Source organism: Dermacentor andersoni, chromosome 1, assembly GCF_023375885.2.
Source record: "Dermacentor andersoni chromosome 1, qqDerAnde1_hic_scaffold, whole genome shotgun sequence".
Lineage (NCBI taxonomy): Eukaryota > Metazoa > Arthropoda > Arachnida > Ixodida > Ixodidae > Dermacentor > Dermacentor andersoni.
In genome coordinates, this window is record NC_092814.1 from 104,674,510 (window position 1) to 104,689,340 (window position 14,831).

At 46.3% G+C, this 14,831-nt stretch overlaps 1 protein-coding gene and 1 long non-coding RNA gene across 5 annotated transcripts in view; one reads left to right on the plus strand and one right to left on the minus strand.

Annotated features, from left to right (window-relative positions):
* Positions 1-14,831, minus strand: part of LOC129380552 (uncharacterized) — a 105,119-nt gene that overhangs the window by 84,172 nt on the left and 6,116 nt on the right. The window lies entirely within an intron of this gene.
* The window catches only part of LOC126545552 (uncharacterized), a 213,538-nt gene that overhangs the window by 16,375 nt on the left and 182,332 nt on the right, over positions 1-14,831 (plus strand). The window contains exon 1 of one of the 3 annotated variants that reach the window (XR_011892830.1): positions 1,551-1,896. The exons of 1 other annotated variant lie outside the window; for it this stretch is intronic. This is a non-coding gene — a long non-coding RNA (uncharacterized lncRNA). Of the gene's footprint in view, positions 1-1,550; positions 1,897-14,831 lie in introns of those variants that run through there. One more of the 3 variants, XR_007602385.3, reaches the window with a different exon arrangement.

Here is a 14,831-nt window from a genome sequence, read left to right on the forward strand (position 1 = left end):
CTTTCTATTTTTAAAATCATGTTCTTGCAAGAACTGAGTCATTTGCGCTCTAGCTGACTCCTTTTTACTTCTATTAAGAGCAGCATGAAACGTTCGTTTTAGTGGGTGCGTCTTAGTTTTATTATACGTATGTGTAGGAGGGTTTGACACCATGGGTGAGACCGGCAACTGCTTCTCATTCAATCAACTAGAACATATCAATGTTAGACCGACTCAATCTCTCGTGGAGGTGTCACAGCTGCACAACATAGTAACGAACTGTGCGCATAGAAAAAGAACATTGCTCAGGTTTCTCCTGAAATCCACGTGCTTATTTTTCTCTTCCCACTTAGTTACATACTTAGTTTTTGTTCATCAGTTCATTCTTTATCAACCACTATCAAAACGATTAAATGACCTTGCATATCGATAATACTTGCCTCTTAAACTGTTGATGGCCACTCCTTAAGCCACTTCGCAGTCCCTTACATCTGTCTCGTTTGTATTCAGTTTAGGCGCTTCATTACGGCGCGCTTGACAACTTTGCTCCAATCATAGATGCAAGAGGTCTCTGAACTTTCGCCGAAGTAAGACGACAATTCTCCGTGTATTATTTTTTTCAAATGGCACCTTCTCCCTCCTTTGTTCAGTTAACAATTGCGCCTTGCTTCCAAACAGTAGTGAATGAAGACAAATAACTTTGTGCCAGTAACAATGTATACGCGTACATGAAAAGCACACAGCCTCACCGAACCAAGTGATGTCTCGCGCTGCGAGGTTAGAAATGCCGGTAGGGCAGTAACCTCTGATGTATCGCTGAGTGACCATTCATTGTGATGTCTTGACGACTTCGTGGAGTTTTATGTATTCTGTGCACTTTTGCATGTTCAGCCATTAGCATTATATACTGCGCGATGCCGTAGTGTTCTACGTCGCTTTACATGTGTGATTCATAAGGGTTGAAGCATTTCCCTTTAAAAATACTTAAAGTTCCAGTTTCCCCAACTGTGTCTCTAATTTTAACTGAACGGCGAGTATATGGTGTAACACTGGTATATACTGAATTATTGACTACTGGTGGGGCTACTTTGTGAATTCACAGTTGTCGCGCTCGTTGGGACGGAAGTAAGGACAAGGGAAAACTGGGTTTTTGCAGAATTTCACCGCATTTTAGGAGTTGCGGAAGGGACTTCTGGTCCAGCAGTGCACGAACTTGCTTTGCGCCCTCCCCACCTCCCTCAAAATGCTTCACGTGTTCAGAACTTTGAGTCTCGAAAAAAACGAGACGTAAGCTTTCTTCAGTCTCCAATGAGTCGAATTTTCTTTAGGCCACGCAGAAGAGCCATACGACACAGAACACCATTGTCGGAGCATTTAAATCTCGCGCTTTCAGGAGAATGTTTGTCGCGCGCTTGAAGCAAGATGCGCTCGGCGTGTGTGGTCCACAGAGGTCGCCCGGTGCTGCGAAAACAACAGCGCCCTCTGGCGTTCGGCAACGTAATCGAAGCGATATGGCGCGTTTCCCTCCTCGCTTTCTTCGCACGAGAAAAGCCCAAACAGAAACGCTCCACGCGCTTTCCCGAGAGAAATAAAAGAGAACACGGCGAGGAAAGGGAGGGAGCGGCTAAAGAAACGCTCCGTGGCGCTTCCATTCCGAGGCCGCTCACTTCGAGGAAGCTGCCCGGCTCGAGCACCTTTTCCTCAAAACTACGCTTTAATTTGTCCGCGCGCGCCTTTCGGCACATCGTCTCGTCCCCGCCTTCTAGATAGCCGTCCGGCTTTTTTTTTCTTTCTTCCTTCCGCCGGTTTCTTTTTTCCCCACTCTCCCCGCATCGATTGATCTCTCTCGACCGGGTCCGACGCCACCACCGTTGCCGCCGTCGCTGCCGCCATATTCCTCCCGCTCGAAAACCAAACGTAAGTCTGCGTTCATTTTCTTCTGCGCGTTGCACGTCGTTCCCGTCGCCGGTCTGACAGTGCTGATGGCTCCCCTTCTTCCCGGAATGGCTGCGCCCTGCCCTCTCTCTATATCACCCCCTCCCCCCCGCCCGGGGCGGCAGCGCGCCCTTCGAAGACCCCCCTCCCCGTTCCAACCCTCTCTGCTCCTTAGGGCCCACAGGACCCGCCGTCGCTAATTGGAAAGCCCGAGCTCAATTCGACGCTTCCTTTCCTCCCTCTGCCACGCGCGCGCGCTCCCTCCGTCCTCTCTCGCCCCTCTCCTAATTTTTTTCTTCTCCCCGGCTCCCCATTCTGTCTTCTCTCTTTCGTCAGCGTTATCTCTCCCTTTTGTCGACGCATCTGATGATAATTTATGCATCGCTTCTCTCATTACTATGTGACTCCGCCCCCTTTTCGGGCGTGTTAAGACAAGCGGCACCGCTCCGTTGGCGCTAATGAACGGGACGTGCTCCGCTGCGCGTAAAGAGCTCGGCGGGTGTCATGAACCCCTGGCATTTTCGCGTAACGAGCGATGCCGCAAGCTGCGCCACGATGGAAATGCGCCCCAGGCACCTTTCTTAGCTCGCCATCACAGTTTTTGTTGTTGATGCTCCGTCATTTGGTAGCACTGGCGTCTCTTTTCCTTTCGCCCCATCTTGCCTAGAAAAGTTCAATCAGTGCGTCTTTGCCCATGTTTATCAACTGCGGTGGCTGCGCACGATTCTGTACAATCATCCGGCGCGCAAGTCAAATCCATGTATACTAGCTACTGAAACGACACAAAAAGAAGAAGAAACTGGCAATTTTTTCTTTGTTCTCGGTTCTTGCAGGATTTCATTGAAGTGTTCGTGTTATTTTGAAGCCTTTAATTTCTGCTATCTTCTGTTTTATTTTCTGTATTTTATAAGCTGCAATGAGAATGTGAAAGCAATTTTTTTTCAAATATTTTGCCATATTTCTTAGTGTACGTAAGCATTAGGAATCGTTGAGGGTTCATCACAGAAAACAGAAGACCAGGATATTCTTAACGTACAGTTTCCTACTTCTTGAAAAGTATATCAATGATAAAATGTGGTGTAGCACGGGGTATACATATATGTCTCTCTATGATCTTCTAGCTCTTCCAATTTGAGATGATATAGGAAGAATAGTGCGCTGGCCATGCTGTGCTGGCTGGTCAGAAATAATTTAACAAACAACCAAATGAAAAACCTAATGACTAAATAAATAAATAAATGCCAACATTTTTTTTCGGAATGCGGAAGTCACAAAGATAGCCTGAATTTTCTCGCCGCCTTAACACAACATAAAACTGGACGACGCACTGCGTAGTTCGCAGGGACGCATGGCAAGAAGTACCTATAGAATTTTGGCTGCATGATGAATCAACGTAGACCTCAAAGTTTTTGTTGCCTTTCGTGCTCAGAAAACTTTAGTGAACAGATTTACTCGATTTAGCAAAGTGATGAAACTTGAAATCATAACTGGTTCACGTGTTAGTAATCGTTTAGGGAGCGTGACTTAAATCGCCCGCGGTAGTGCCTACGTGCTGCGGGTGCGTTTGAACTACAATACCTGTAGCGTTCCTCTTTGGCTCTCGGTTAGAAGCGTCTTCTGGGCTCTTCTTATTTGCTGTGGTGAAGTCTGCTGTGTTCACGCGTATACAGATATTAATGCGATTAGCACTTTTAGGATACTTGGCCCACTTTCCTATCGGCTGGCCGGTTCGTGCTTAACCGTTTTCTACGACCTTCATATAAAAACAAGATATCCTTTAAAATATGCCCTATGCAGGGCGTAATTCAGCCCGCTTCACGCGGGTTCCTCAAGCACAGCAACCCAATGCTTACTTTATAGCGCGCTGAGCCACGAATCGCATCTTTCCTTATGACCTCTATCGACTTGCTTCGAGTGCACTCCACAGGTGCGTGTCCGACTGATAAAACGCCCGCTCTTCTAGCTGCCAATGAATAAAAGTTTTATACCTGAAATAGACTCTTGTGTATGCTGAGCCCCAATTTCCCAAGCGGGAAAAAACTGCTTGGGGCTTGGTAGCCTCGTCCAAAGGTAGCACGCTGTTATCTGTGGTGGCGCTGTGGCGCGCGCGTGTATTAATGCAATTAATATTCTTAGCTTACTTTCCCCACTACAGATTGTAATTTCTTCAGCAATACGGTTTCGTGCTACATTTATGGAATTCTAATCTCAGTAACTTCGACAGTCATCGTGACAGTTCTGCCGGAATTGTTTATTCTCCAACTGAAAGCTGAAAGCAATGCTTTAAGCTGAATGGGTAATTTCAGATTCACCTGCCTTGTTTGTTCTTCATTTGGCGAACTGCTGATGATGAAGCGCACCTGTATGTTTATATTGCGAGGCTTCGTGCAATTTCTGAATTTGAAAAACGGTTGCATACGGGCGATGAATAAAATTTGACTTTGAGCACCCTATTTCTTTTTTTTTTTTTTTGGCATGTCCTTCGCAAGGCTGTAAGGCATCAGTTTGCATACAGTAGATGTGAATATGCCACGTAGGAAGGTGGCTAACATACGTGAATTGCTACCGCGAAGTATAACTGAAAAATTACCAGTACATGCTGTATACGCATCGTTCCAGCCAGTAGGGAGGCACGCTTGTTAGCTATGGCTGTGACGTTAGCCTGAGTTTCACGCATAGCAGCACTGACACGGATTTTATCAAACGTGTTTCCTTTAATCGTTGTACGCATTATAGTCAGAATTGTAAATGCTATCACTAGGAAACCTCGTGAGTTGCAGAATAGGTGGGCTGACACAGCTAAGATGATCTGTCGCTGCTTGTCTTGCTGATGCGCGTCACAAATTTGCAGCGTCAATGCGCTCCTAGCCGTGCCACCGTGATTTCGGCATGTCCGCCACAAGGAGTCCAAACTTCAAGCTGCCCAAGGAATTGTTAATAGCTTGACACTAAAAATAGTGTAATCCCCTTAAGCTCTTTTAGTGGTTAGCGCAAGCGTCTTGTAATTGGTAAAATTAAAATTAAACTTCCGATAAGCATCAAGAACAAAGGAGGAAATATTGATATCCGTTACTTTCTCACAATACGTCTGGAATGAGAATATTAAAAATTGACTATTTTTTACCTCTGAAAGATGCCCAGGAGCTTATAAGAAACGCTGTCATGAAGTGCTCGGGATTAATTTCGACCCCCTGTGGTTCCTGAATCTGACAATACAGGAACATCTATGTAATCCGCTCCATACTACGCGCGTTCACTTGCATTACTCCAAATGTTTGGAAAAAATAGCAGTTGAGCCACTAAATGAATAAGTATTGTAATGGCTAGAAGATACCTTCAACAAGTCATGGGCTCATACACATATGACCTCACGCAGCTATAATGCTTATATCAAAACGCCGAAAATGAAAACGTGGCGCCATTCACTTTACGCTGGTGTCACGCTTTTTATCTTTCGCGCCTAAAATTAATTAAGCTATGTGGTTTTACGTGCCAAAATAACGATATCTTTATGAGACACACGGTAGTCTGGTACGCCGGAGGAATTCTCACCAACTGGGGTTCTTTAACTAAGCACACCTAAATCGAGGGGCACGAGCGTTTTTGCATGTCGTGTTCATGGAAACATGGCTACCATGGCCGGGATTGAAGCCGCAACCTCAGCAGCGCAACGCCATAGCCACTACACTACCGCTGCGGGTGTCTTTCTCGTCTCTTCGCCGGACGCTTACTATTCTTGTCAAAAGAAACGCGTGTCGATTCGCACGTGTCGGCGAAGTCTAGTCTAGTCAACGTATTCTAGTCTCTGCCAGGCAATATAATAAAGCTTGCGTGGCGGTTAGATCAGTTACGTAAGGTTCAGTGCCACTCCTCACGCTTTAGATCTTCGCAGCTTCAGAAGCACAATGGAAGACCCACTGCCCGCCCCAGAAAGTTAGCTTCCGTGGTGGAAGTGCCCTTGCCTCACTAGCACCACACCGCTTCCATGGGGCGGTCCAAATACGGAGCAAGTCTGCGACAGCGTTTCCTTCAACCTGGATGCACAACCGGTACCTTTCAGCCCAGCCTACTCCTACTCTCACCGTTAGTCTTACTCCCAGCTTCCAATTTTTACTTGATCAAATTAGGTATATCGTTTTGCGCAATCAAATAAACATTAGCTCTTGTTTTATGTGAGCGTGCACTGTGGCGCTATTGCTATCAGTGTGTAGTTGTGAATGGCAGCATCCTTCGAAATTGAAAATCACGGGGTTTAACGTACATACCAACCCAATACGCGGGCCTTCAGGCGGGGGGCTCCGGGTCACCTTGGACAAGCCCGAGCTCTTTTGCGTGCACCTAAACCTACGTAGGCGCTACACTAGAGTTTTTTCGACCATCAATACCGGCCGTCGCAGCAGGTAATAATAATAATAATAATAATAATAATAATAATAATAATAATAATAATAATAATAATAATAATAATAATAATAATAATAATAATAATAGGCCCCGGATGACAACAAAGAATGAATGAATAGCAGCCATCACACCATTTGCTGGCGAAAACAAAATAGTAAGGCTAAAATTTACGACATGCTTCCACGTATGTATTACGGTCTACGGGAAACTTCCAGTCTGGCTTTATTTCAATAAGTATAATATGAGCAGTTGTTTCTTCCGACGTTCATACGCGAATCAGATCGTATTTAGAGAGAGAGATAAAAAAGAACACTTCGAATGAATTCTCAGGATGAACCAGGATCTAGAGATCCGCCGGGAAAACTGTGCTAAAAATGCACTTTTGTTGTACTTACATTTTGAAGATAACGCCTCTTTATGCACTGAAGCCCAAAAATGACTGGGACACAAATGTATCTCGTCGCGCGTTTGGGGAATCAATATCCAAAAGCTGGCGTCCTCCCACGAATTCCTTCCAAATGAATACGCCTTGCGAACTTACGTGCTACAATTCGTAAAGAGCAAACATGTGCCGTAAAGTTCTTCCTTAAAAAAATTAGTTAGCGCATTTTTTAGTTAGTCGAATTCGCATTTCAATTTCTCGTGCAAGTAATGTGGGCCTATGTAAGTGATCCAGCTCGAACACTCGAATCGTGCTATATTGGCACAGGATATTACTGCAGTTATACGAACACTACAGGGGGACTTCTGCCGTCGCCGTCGCCATGATGTTCCGTACAAAGTCTAAAGGCGCTAACATCGCCCCCGCGTGCCGTATGCTGTATGTGCGAGTGAAAGCGTGTGATGGTGAGCCAACGATGGCGGCCAAGACTCGCGCGTGCAAGGGAGGGAGGAAGCACACTGTCTTCCGTCGCACGCAAGGCACCGAGGGCAGGAGAGGGATGTGAGGGAGGCTTTCTACTCCTGCGGTTGCTTCGTACGGCGCGGTCACGCGCGGCAGCGCGGGTCCTATTCTGAAACCGATCTGCGATGGGGGCAGTAGGCGCCTAGGCGCATCAAGGGCCGATACCTTTCTGTGCGCTGTGCTCTCTCCGCTTAGTTCGCGTCGAATCGAGAGGAAGCACGAAGGTTTATTCGTTCACTGCTGCTGTCGCACTTCCTCACTCAAGCGTTTTGACAGCGAGTTTCCGCTGTCATCGAGTGAGATGTGTTGATGCTTGCTTGTGTGCTGATGACACCTTGCTTATTAATTTTGTTAGTACGCGAATGTTTACAAATTTATACGGCTGATAAACCAACTATCCTTACTTCGTATAGCTAGCTACTGATTTGCTATCGCAATCGACGCTTCGCCTATCAGCGGACAAAACTGCTACTAAAAAAAAAAATCCAAGGAGCCCTCAGCACTTCTTACGAGTTGTGAATTCGAAAGCATTAATGTCCAATTGAACGCCGCTAAGTGGTCCGTCGACCTTTGCGCTCCGCGTAACGTTTTCGAGTTTTGCTGCGGTTATGTTATCGCGGTTAGCGTTAAAATTTGCGCGGGTTATTTCTTTTATTTTACATTTGCTACGTTCACACCATACTACCTGGTCGAGTACTTTAAATGCACCGAATTCCAAAACAGGGACAGTGCGCATGCACACACCCTGCTATGGCTGAATGCGGAGCCTGATGAACTCGGCCCGCACGTGCAAGTCTCGACGGAGCAGTTAGGGTGAACTGGAAGACCTTCTGCAGCGCTAGCGCGCCAAGTGCTGCGTGAAGGGAGAGGGCATCGCCGGACGTGCCTCTATCTCCTCGCTTGTTTTGCTGCGTTCTTCAGCTCCCTTACCTTGTCTGCGGTGTACTGGCGCGGACGGCCACGCTTCGCTACTGCCGAGGTTGTGGCCGCCGATTATGTAGATGCCTCAGGCTCCATAGCGGTACGTGCTGCCCGAGACATCGAGCAGACAGCAGCCTGCGGTGCCAACGCCACATGCCACCAAAGTCATGTAAGACGAGAAACCGAGGAAGCAGCAGCGGCCACCAAGGCCGGCAGACGCGCGAAGCAGCTATGCCCAGCGGGGGTGAGAGAGAGGCACGTTGCCGCGATGCCCTCTCCCCTCAAGTAACACCTGGCGCGCTCTCGCGGCATCAGGTGTTCCGTTTCGCCCGCTGTCTCCCTCGAGGCGCGCTCGTGATGTGGCGTCACAGCCAATGAGAATTTAGGTGCCGCTTCGCAGCTACAGACGCCGGCTTTTTTATACATATAGAATAGCTCACAGCAAGAAATATCACAGCTCACAGCATATAGAAATATACATATAGCTCACAGCAAGTTCGATGATATCGTACAACACGTGTATTTTACCTAGCAGATACTTACACTTTATTAAAAACGAAAAAAAAAATAACAACAAAAAGAATTTTACTAGCGCCACGACCGGTGATCCGACCGCAACGTTACTAAAATCGTTATTTTCTTTGTTTTCTGATGCGAAAGCATCAAATGGCTCATTCAGTGAAAAAGCCGGCGTCTGTAGCAGCGAAACGGGAGCTAAAGTCCCATTGGCTGAGACGCCACGCCACGTGCGCGCCTCGACGAAGTAGAGCGAGCGAAAGGCACGCCTGTTGGTGCACTGGTCTGCCAGGTGTTGAGTGAGGGGAGAGGGCATCGCCGAGACGCCACGCCACTCTCGCTCTCACTCTCAGAGCCTGCGTTATTCGCGGACTCCTTGTCCGCGCAAGCACACACCTGCGTTCTAATTTCGAATCAGTAATCGCTATAAAGAAATGAATGTATAAAAAACAATAAAATCGAAAAGTGGGAGTGGCGGTGTTCAGTTTCGAGCCAACAACGCCACGCGCAGAAGCCGAGTGTCTTACTCCCTGGGCTAAACCAGCGCCTCCTAGACAGCAGGCCTGTGCACTCTGCTTTACGACATCCTGCAACTTGGACCCGAAATTTTCATTGCCAAGCCGGCGTGACGAAAGCGGTGACGTCAAAATCACCGCAACTTACTCGGTAGCATCTCCATTAGGTTCTGTGGCAGTCGGGCAAGGTAGCATGACGTCATGGATCGAAGTGCACCGCCCTTGTGCTATCTAGGAGGCATTGGCCAAGCGTCTCAACGCGCTCGCTTGCCCGCGAGCAGTTCATAATTCGAAGGATCGCTCAGCGGCGTTAGATTGGACGTTAATGCCATCGCATTCATAACTCATTAGAAGTGCTTAGGTGTCCTCGAATCTTTTTTTTGTCATTGCAGTTAAACGTGTGAATCTTTCTTTCGTGATTATTTCTTCGGGTTCAGGAAACACGTTTTTGACTATATATCTACCGTGGTGCTTTCTTTTAGATCATACTAAATAAAAAAAGGTCTTGTTTGCAGATAGCACAATTCGAATCCTTGAACTGGCTCACTTGAAGACGCGGACATTACTTGCACGAGAAATCAATTAATTAACAAAATTTAACTCATTGAGTTTCTAACTAAATACTTTAAGCTACATATTGCCATTTGTGAATCGTAATCGCTGTGCTCGCAAGGCGTATTCCCATGAAACGAATTTTCAGGATGACACCAGTTTCAAGATATTGACTTTCAAAGTGTGCGACGAAATCTATTGGCGTTCCGGTTACTTTTTGCTTCAATGCGCGAAGGACGTTGTCAAGAAAATGAAGGAAAAAAAAGTCAGCGGTACCACCAGCGCAATTTTACGGCAAGTTTAACGGCGCATGTCTCAAAACCTTTGCCATCCACAACATTAATTCCAACCCGATATGCCTTGCAAGCTCACCGGCTACAACTCGTAAATTGCAGTATGTACCCTAAGGTAATGAATAAAACAACTTAATTAGTAAAATGTTGCTAATTAGTTCATTTTGCATTTTGGCTTCTTGCGGAATTGATGTTCGCCTCTTCGAGTAATACACCTCAAGTGTTAGGATTGTGCTACCTGCCACAGGCGATTTATTAAAATTCTGTAGAGCCTAAAGAAGAAAAGAACCCTATATATATGTGACTTTGAACCCTGAAAAAGCGAAAAGACGCTACAAGTGCACTGGTTTTTCTTATTTTTTTAGCTCTGCGTAATTGCGCTAACATATGTGCGAAATCACGGGTCCTTGCCACTCGCACCAGTCATGTGGGCGCGCGTTTAAGCGTTGAAGATCGCATAATGCTGGGTTGGTTTAAACATTTAGAGCAAGTATACGCAGTGACAATCGGCAATCCTTGTAACGTAATCTAGCTGGAAATCGCGCAGATTGAAATGCCCTGAACGGCTCATTACGGACGGTTCCCTGCCTCTCCCAGCCGGCCATTTACTGGGCACCACACTTACACAAGCTATGCACGGATCAGGTCATCACTATTGCATCAGTGGAAAGAGTTGAACGTTCGCCCTTGAATGTCTTACTAGGAGAGAAGGGAAAAAGGACGGCTTGAGTAGCTGCATTACAGGGGTGCTGGCGGTGTTTCTCAGTAAACCTAGCTAGTTGTGCAGGCCAATTAAGATCCCGCCGCGATGGGCGTGAATGATTACTCTCAGCACCGATTACGGCTGCACAATTACCCTGGTTGCCAGCTCCTCGAAGTTGCTGACTGTTGCCACAACCGCTTTCGCGCTTCTCGCTGCGTGCCAGGTCCGGACCAGCCCCGAATGTTTCTGAAATATGGATTCTTTTCTGCTCTATTACTTCCTTCTTTTTCTTTCTTTTTTTGATTAGTCCCTTGCTTATGACTCACTGCGAGAAGGGAAACTGGAGCGAACGGTTGCTAAGATACGCATGTTGCTAGCGCGTCGTGTGCAATTATTTCCTTACGTTTTCTTGAGCCTGACAAGAACAGATGCGCAGTGGATTCATATCACATACTTGAAGTTTATTTTCAGTTTTGGGTCATACCAAATTACAAATATTGGTGGTTTGCGCTCACCTAGCAGTTCCGAGCGGAAATGCTTTCATTTCCATCTGTTGCATGCCTGCATTGCCATTGAAAACGCCGGTTCACATTACTACGCAGAAGCCTACGTGGAGGCTACTTCTCACTATATACCGATGGTATTTAAGCACTGCTGCCGGCGGTGGTAGTTGTGTATATTTATAGGCACGTTCATCTTAACAAATAGATGTGTTGCAAGGAAAGGGGAAGCCATTGGACTTGTCTATACGAATTCGCTGGGCGCGATGGTGAAACATTCACCTTTGCATTTGAGATAATGGAAAGCCTTTCCCTCTCTCCGCTCCCAAGCCCGTTTTTATTTCGGCATGGGGCCACACAGATAAAAGAATATTAAGGAAGTGGTTCAGCAGCATCCTCTGCGACATTACTTATTAAGATTACATTTCCGGCCGAATTTTGTTGAGTAGATCTTTCATTACACAAATCAGTACTCAGATACCCATAATGACGGCAAACATACCAAAGCATAATCCGATGAACGGCGTGCCAATGACCAGCTTTCGGAAATATATCGCATAGCCAGAGCATGCTTTCCACTCCTGAGTTTCTTGAAAGATACTGAGAGACTGCTACTTTCCCACCGTTCGACTCGAGTGTATTTTTTGCGAGAAGGTCCTGTTCCACGTGCACGGTAAGAAAGAAGAAAAGAAGAAAAGAATAACGCATGTAGAATTGACACATCAGTATTACTTGCAGAACGACCCATCAGTATTACTTTCGCACTGTCATCGTTTGAATATAAAACTGGCCTCTTTCTATTTATTTAGCCCAATTCTATGAAAGGAAATTACACGTGGGCAGTAGCGCCCAATATACGTGAGCGCGCAGGCCCATACGCGTCGACCCGCGCACAATGGCGCCGTTAAATTCGCCGTCATAACGAGTTGCAGGCCAGCTTAACCCCCGCACTCTTGGCGAGCCATAACTCGAGCTCTCCGTGGCAGCGGAAAGGAGCTCGTTTTTAAGAAGTCCATATTCGAACCCTTTATCTTGCGCACTTTCGCAAACCCGCTGGGAAGGGAAGGAGGTCGGAGAGAGTGCAGCGATGTCGAGGGAGCAAGGAGAAACTACGTCTTCGGATTAAAGTAATGGTGCAAATATCTGCGCCCGGACCGAAGACCCCGAGCAGGGAAGTGCGCCCTCAGCCGATCTGGCGGCGGGAGGTTAATCGTTTCCGCCGCGGCGTCAGTTCTTCATCTCCTTCCGTTCATCAGAAAAGAAATATGAATGCTTTATCAAGAATCAGGAGTCATCATCTGATTCACGCTCCAGAGACAGCGTGCTCCTATTATTATTCAGCGTGCCGCCAAGGATGAACCGCGGATGACGCTCCCTGTGGTTGGTGCTCGCATCGGCAGCGTCGCGCCTCAAATGGCTCGTTAGAGCTAGCGCTACGCGCGCTCCTGGTGCGCGGGGCTCCAAGCCCGGGCTGGTTGCGGGCTTGGGGTGCGGTGCTGACGCAGGATAGCGCTGAACAGAGGATTTCAAGCGCTCTAGACTGCCACTATTTTCGACGGTGTCGGACTGACACCCACTTTGACGCTTCTGTGTTTCTCCGCCACTCTCGTATTTTGCCTTTTTTCTTCGACAAAGCTGTCGCGCGGGAAAAAAAATTCACTACATACAAGACTTTATATAGATAGCCGTCTAGTGGGGAAAATATTATGTTGTTCATGCAATATTAAGGTGCACAAACGCATTGTTCTCGGTTTTATAGGCCTAAGTGAGAACTTGCAAGTACGTGAACGCTCAATTATCAAACAATTTGAGGTAAATGCAGGCTTCATACATTCATTGTTGATCTCTGTACCGTCCAGTATATCTCTTCCGTTACTGTAACATTGTAGACTAACCTTAGTAGATAGCATTTTCCACCTGGCAAGCAGCGAAAAACGTACTCAAACGCGCGTTCAGCACTTTCATCGATTATAGTACTTCAAGTTTCTTGCATTTACACGACCATTCTGCAAAAACATAATACGACAGGAATTTAAGAAAATTTTTGAACATGCTTCTACAAAAGTTTAATTATGTATGTGTAGTCGGACAAGATCATGGCCACCGGTGTTATATTAGGATACACCAGCAGAAATCAGTGATTGAGTTTCTACAGCGCTTGTGGTTTTAGCCGCACGGACTTCTTGCTCTAAGTACTGTAGTAGGCCACAATGCAGCAAAATATGAGCACGGTCCTATTCCCACAAGGATTGCACCTCCCAGCGACCACCTTATTGCGCAAGTTGAGATGGCTATCGCCTATCTTCATTCAGGTAGTGTCCGAAAAACAAGCAGGAAGAGGTGTTGCAAGGCAGTGTCAGACATTATCGTAGCCCCGTTGCAAATTTTGGCATGATATAAGGAACCCGCTCTGACGGTCAGTGTCATCAGTATCTCAAGAAACGCACGATGGAGTACCAAGGTATCACGGTAAAAAAATAAAAAAAAATCTAAGCTTTGTCACACTCACGACTCCCCGGGTGATTCTCTGACTACTTCACTTCCCATATATGTCGCGACTCCGAGGAGGCATCTGACGTCATGCCTAGCCATTAAGAACAGTGCCAAGAGGCTACATCTTTTATTAGATGACCTTAACTCCCTGCTAATATTCCTGCTGATCGCAGCACAAAAAAAAAAAGACAAGACAAAACAATGTTCATATTGTTACTTGGGTCATCACTGCGTGAAATACGGGCACTGCTAGCAATAAAAGAAAACATTATTGCAGCATACTTGTGGTGTTGCGCCCAGAGCTGCAATATATAAATACTCATGTTCAAAATCGCGATACTGCAGTGAAATAATAACACCCTGGGGGCTTGTGTAAACCTCTTTCCTTGTTAGTGGAATAACATCGGTGACATTCTCGCACGGATCCTTGTACTAAAAGCACACCAGATCGCAGTGTCGTGTAATAACAGTGGATAAGCATCGAAAATACATGTACCACTCATGAAGGACGTTCCGATGACTGTAATTGACGGTAGCTTCTGTCCTGTTATGTGATCGTCTCCCTTGCTTTGCAGCAGCCCCAGGATAAAATGTCGAACAACCCTCTGCCTCAAACCAAGGTTTCGTTGTAGCAGAAAATGTTTGCGACTATTTTTGATCAATGCAGAGTTCCAGGAAACATATGGTGGCTGGATAGCTCGGCAAGATTAGTGGCCACGCGCTCACGCTTCTACATATTTTTTTCTGGGAACCACTAATGTCCACCACTTAAACTCACTGGAACTCAGTCAGGCCTACTCAGTTACTCACGGATTAGAAGTGAGTGCACTTTTTAAAATGTGCATGCCGACCAATGGGTGGTTTAAAGCGGTTACATACGAATTTTAGAAGCTGAATATTTCCCCACAAGCCACAGCGTAAACTAGTGAGAAGCGATCTTATCTTTTTTCTAAAAACAACTACAAAACTTCAAAACATGTCATAATCCCGAAGCGCGGCAAAAACAAAGCTACCGCAACTGCCGCTAGCGATTCCTGAAAAATAATAATCAGATGACATCGCGCAGAAAAACGTTGCTGAACCAAAAACATGACAAGTTGTGGCTTCAATGTGATT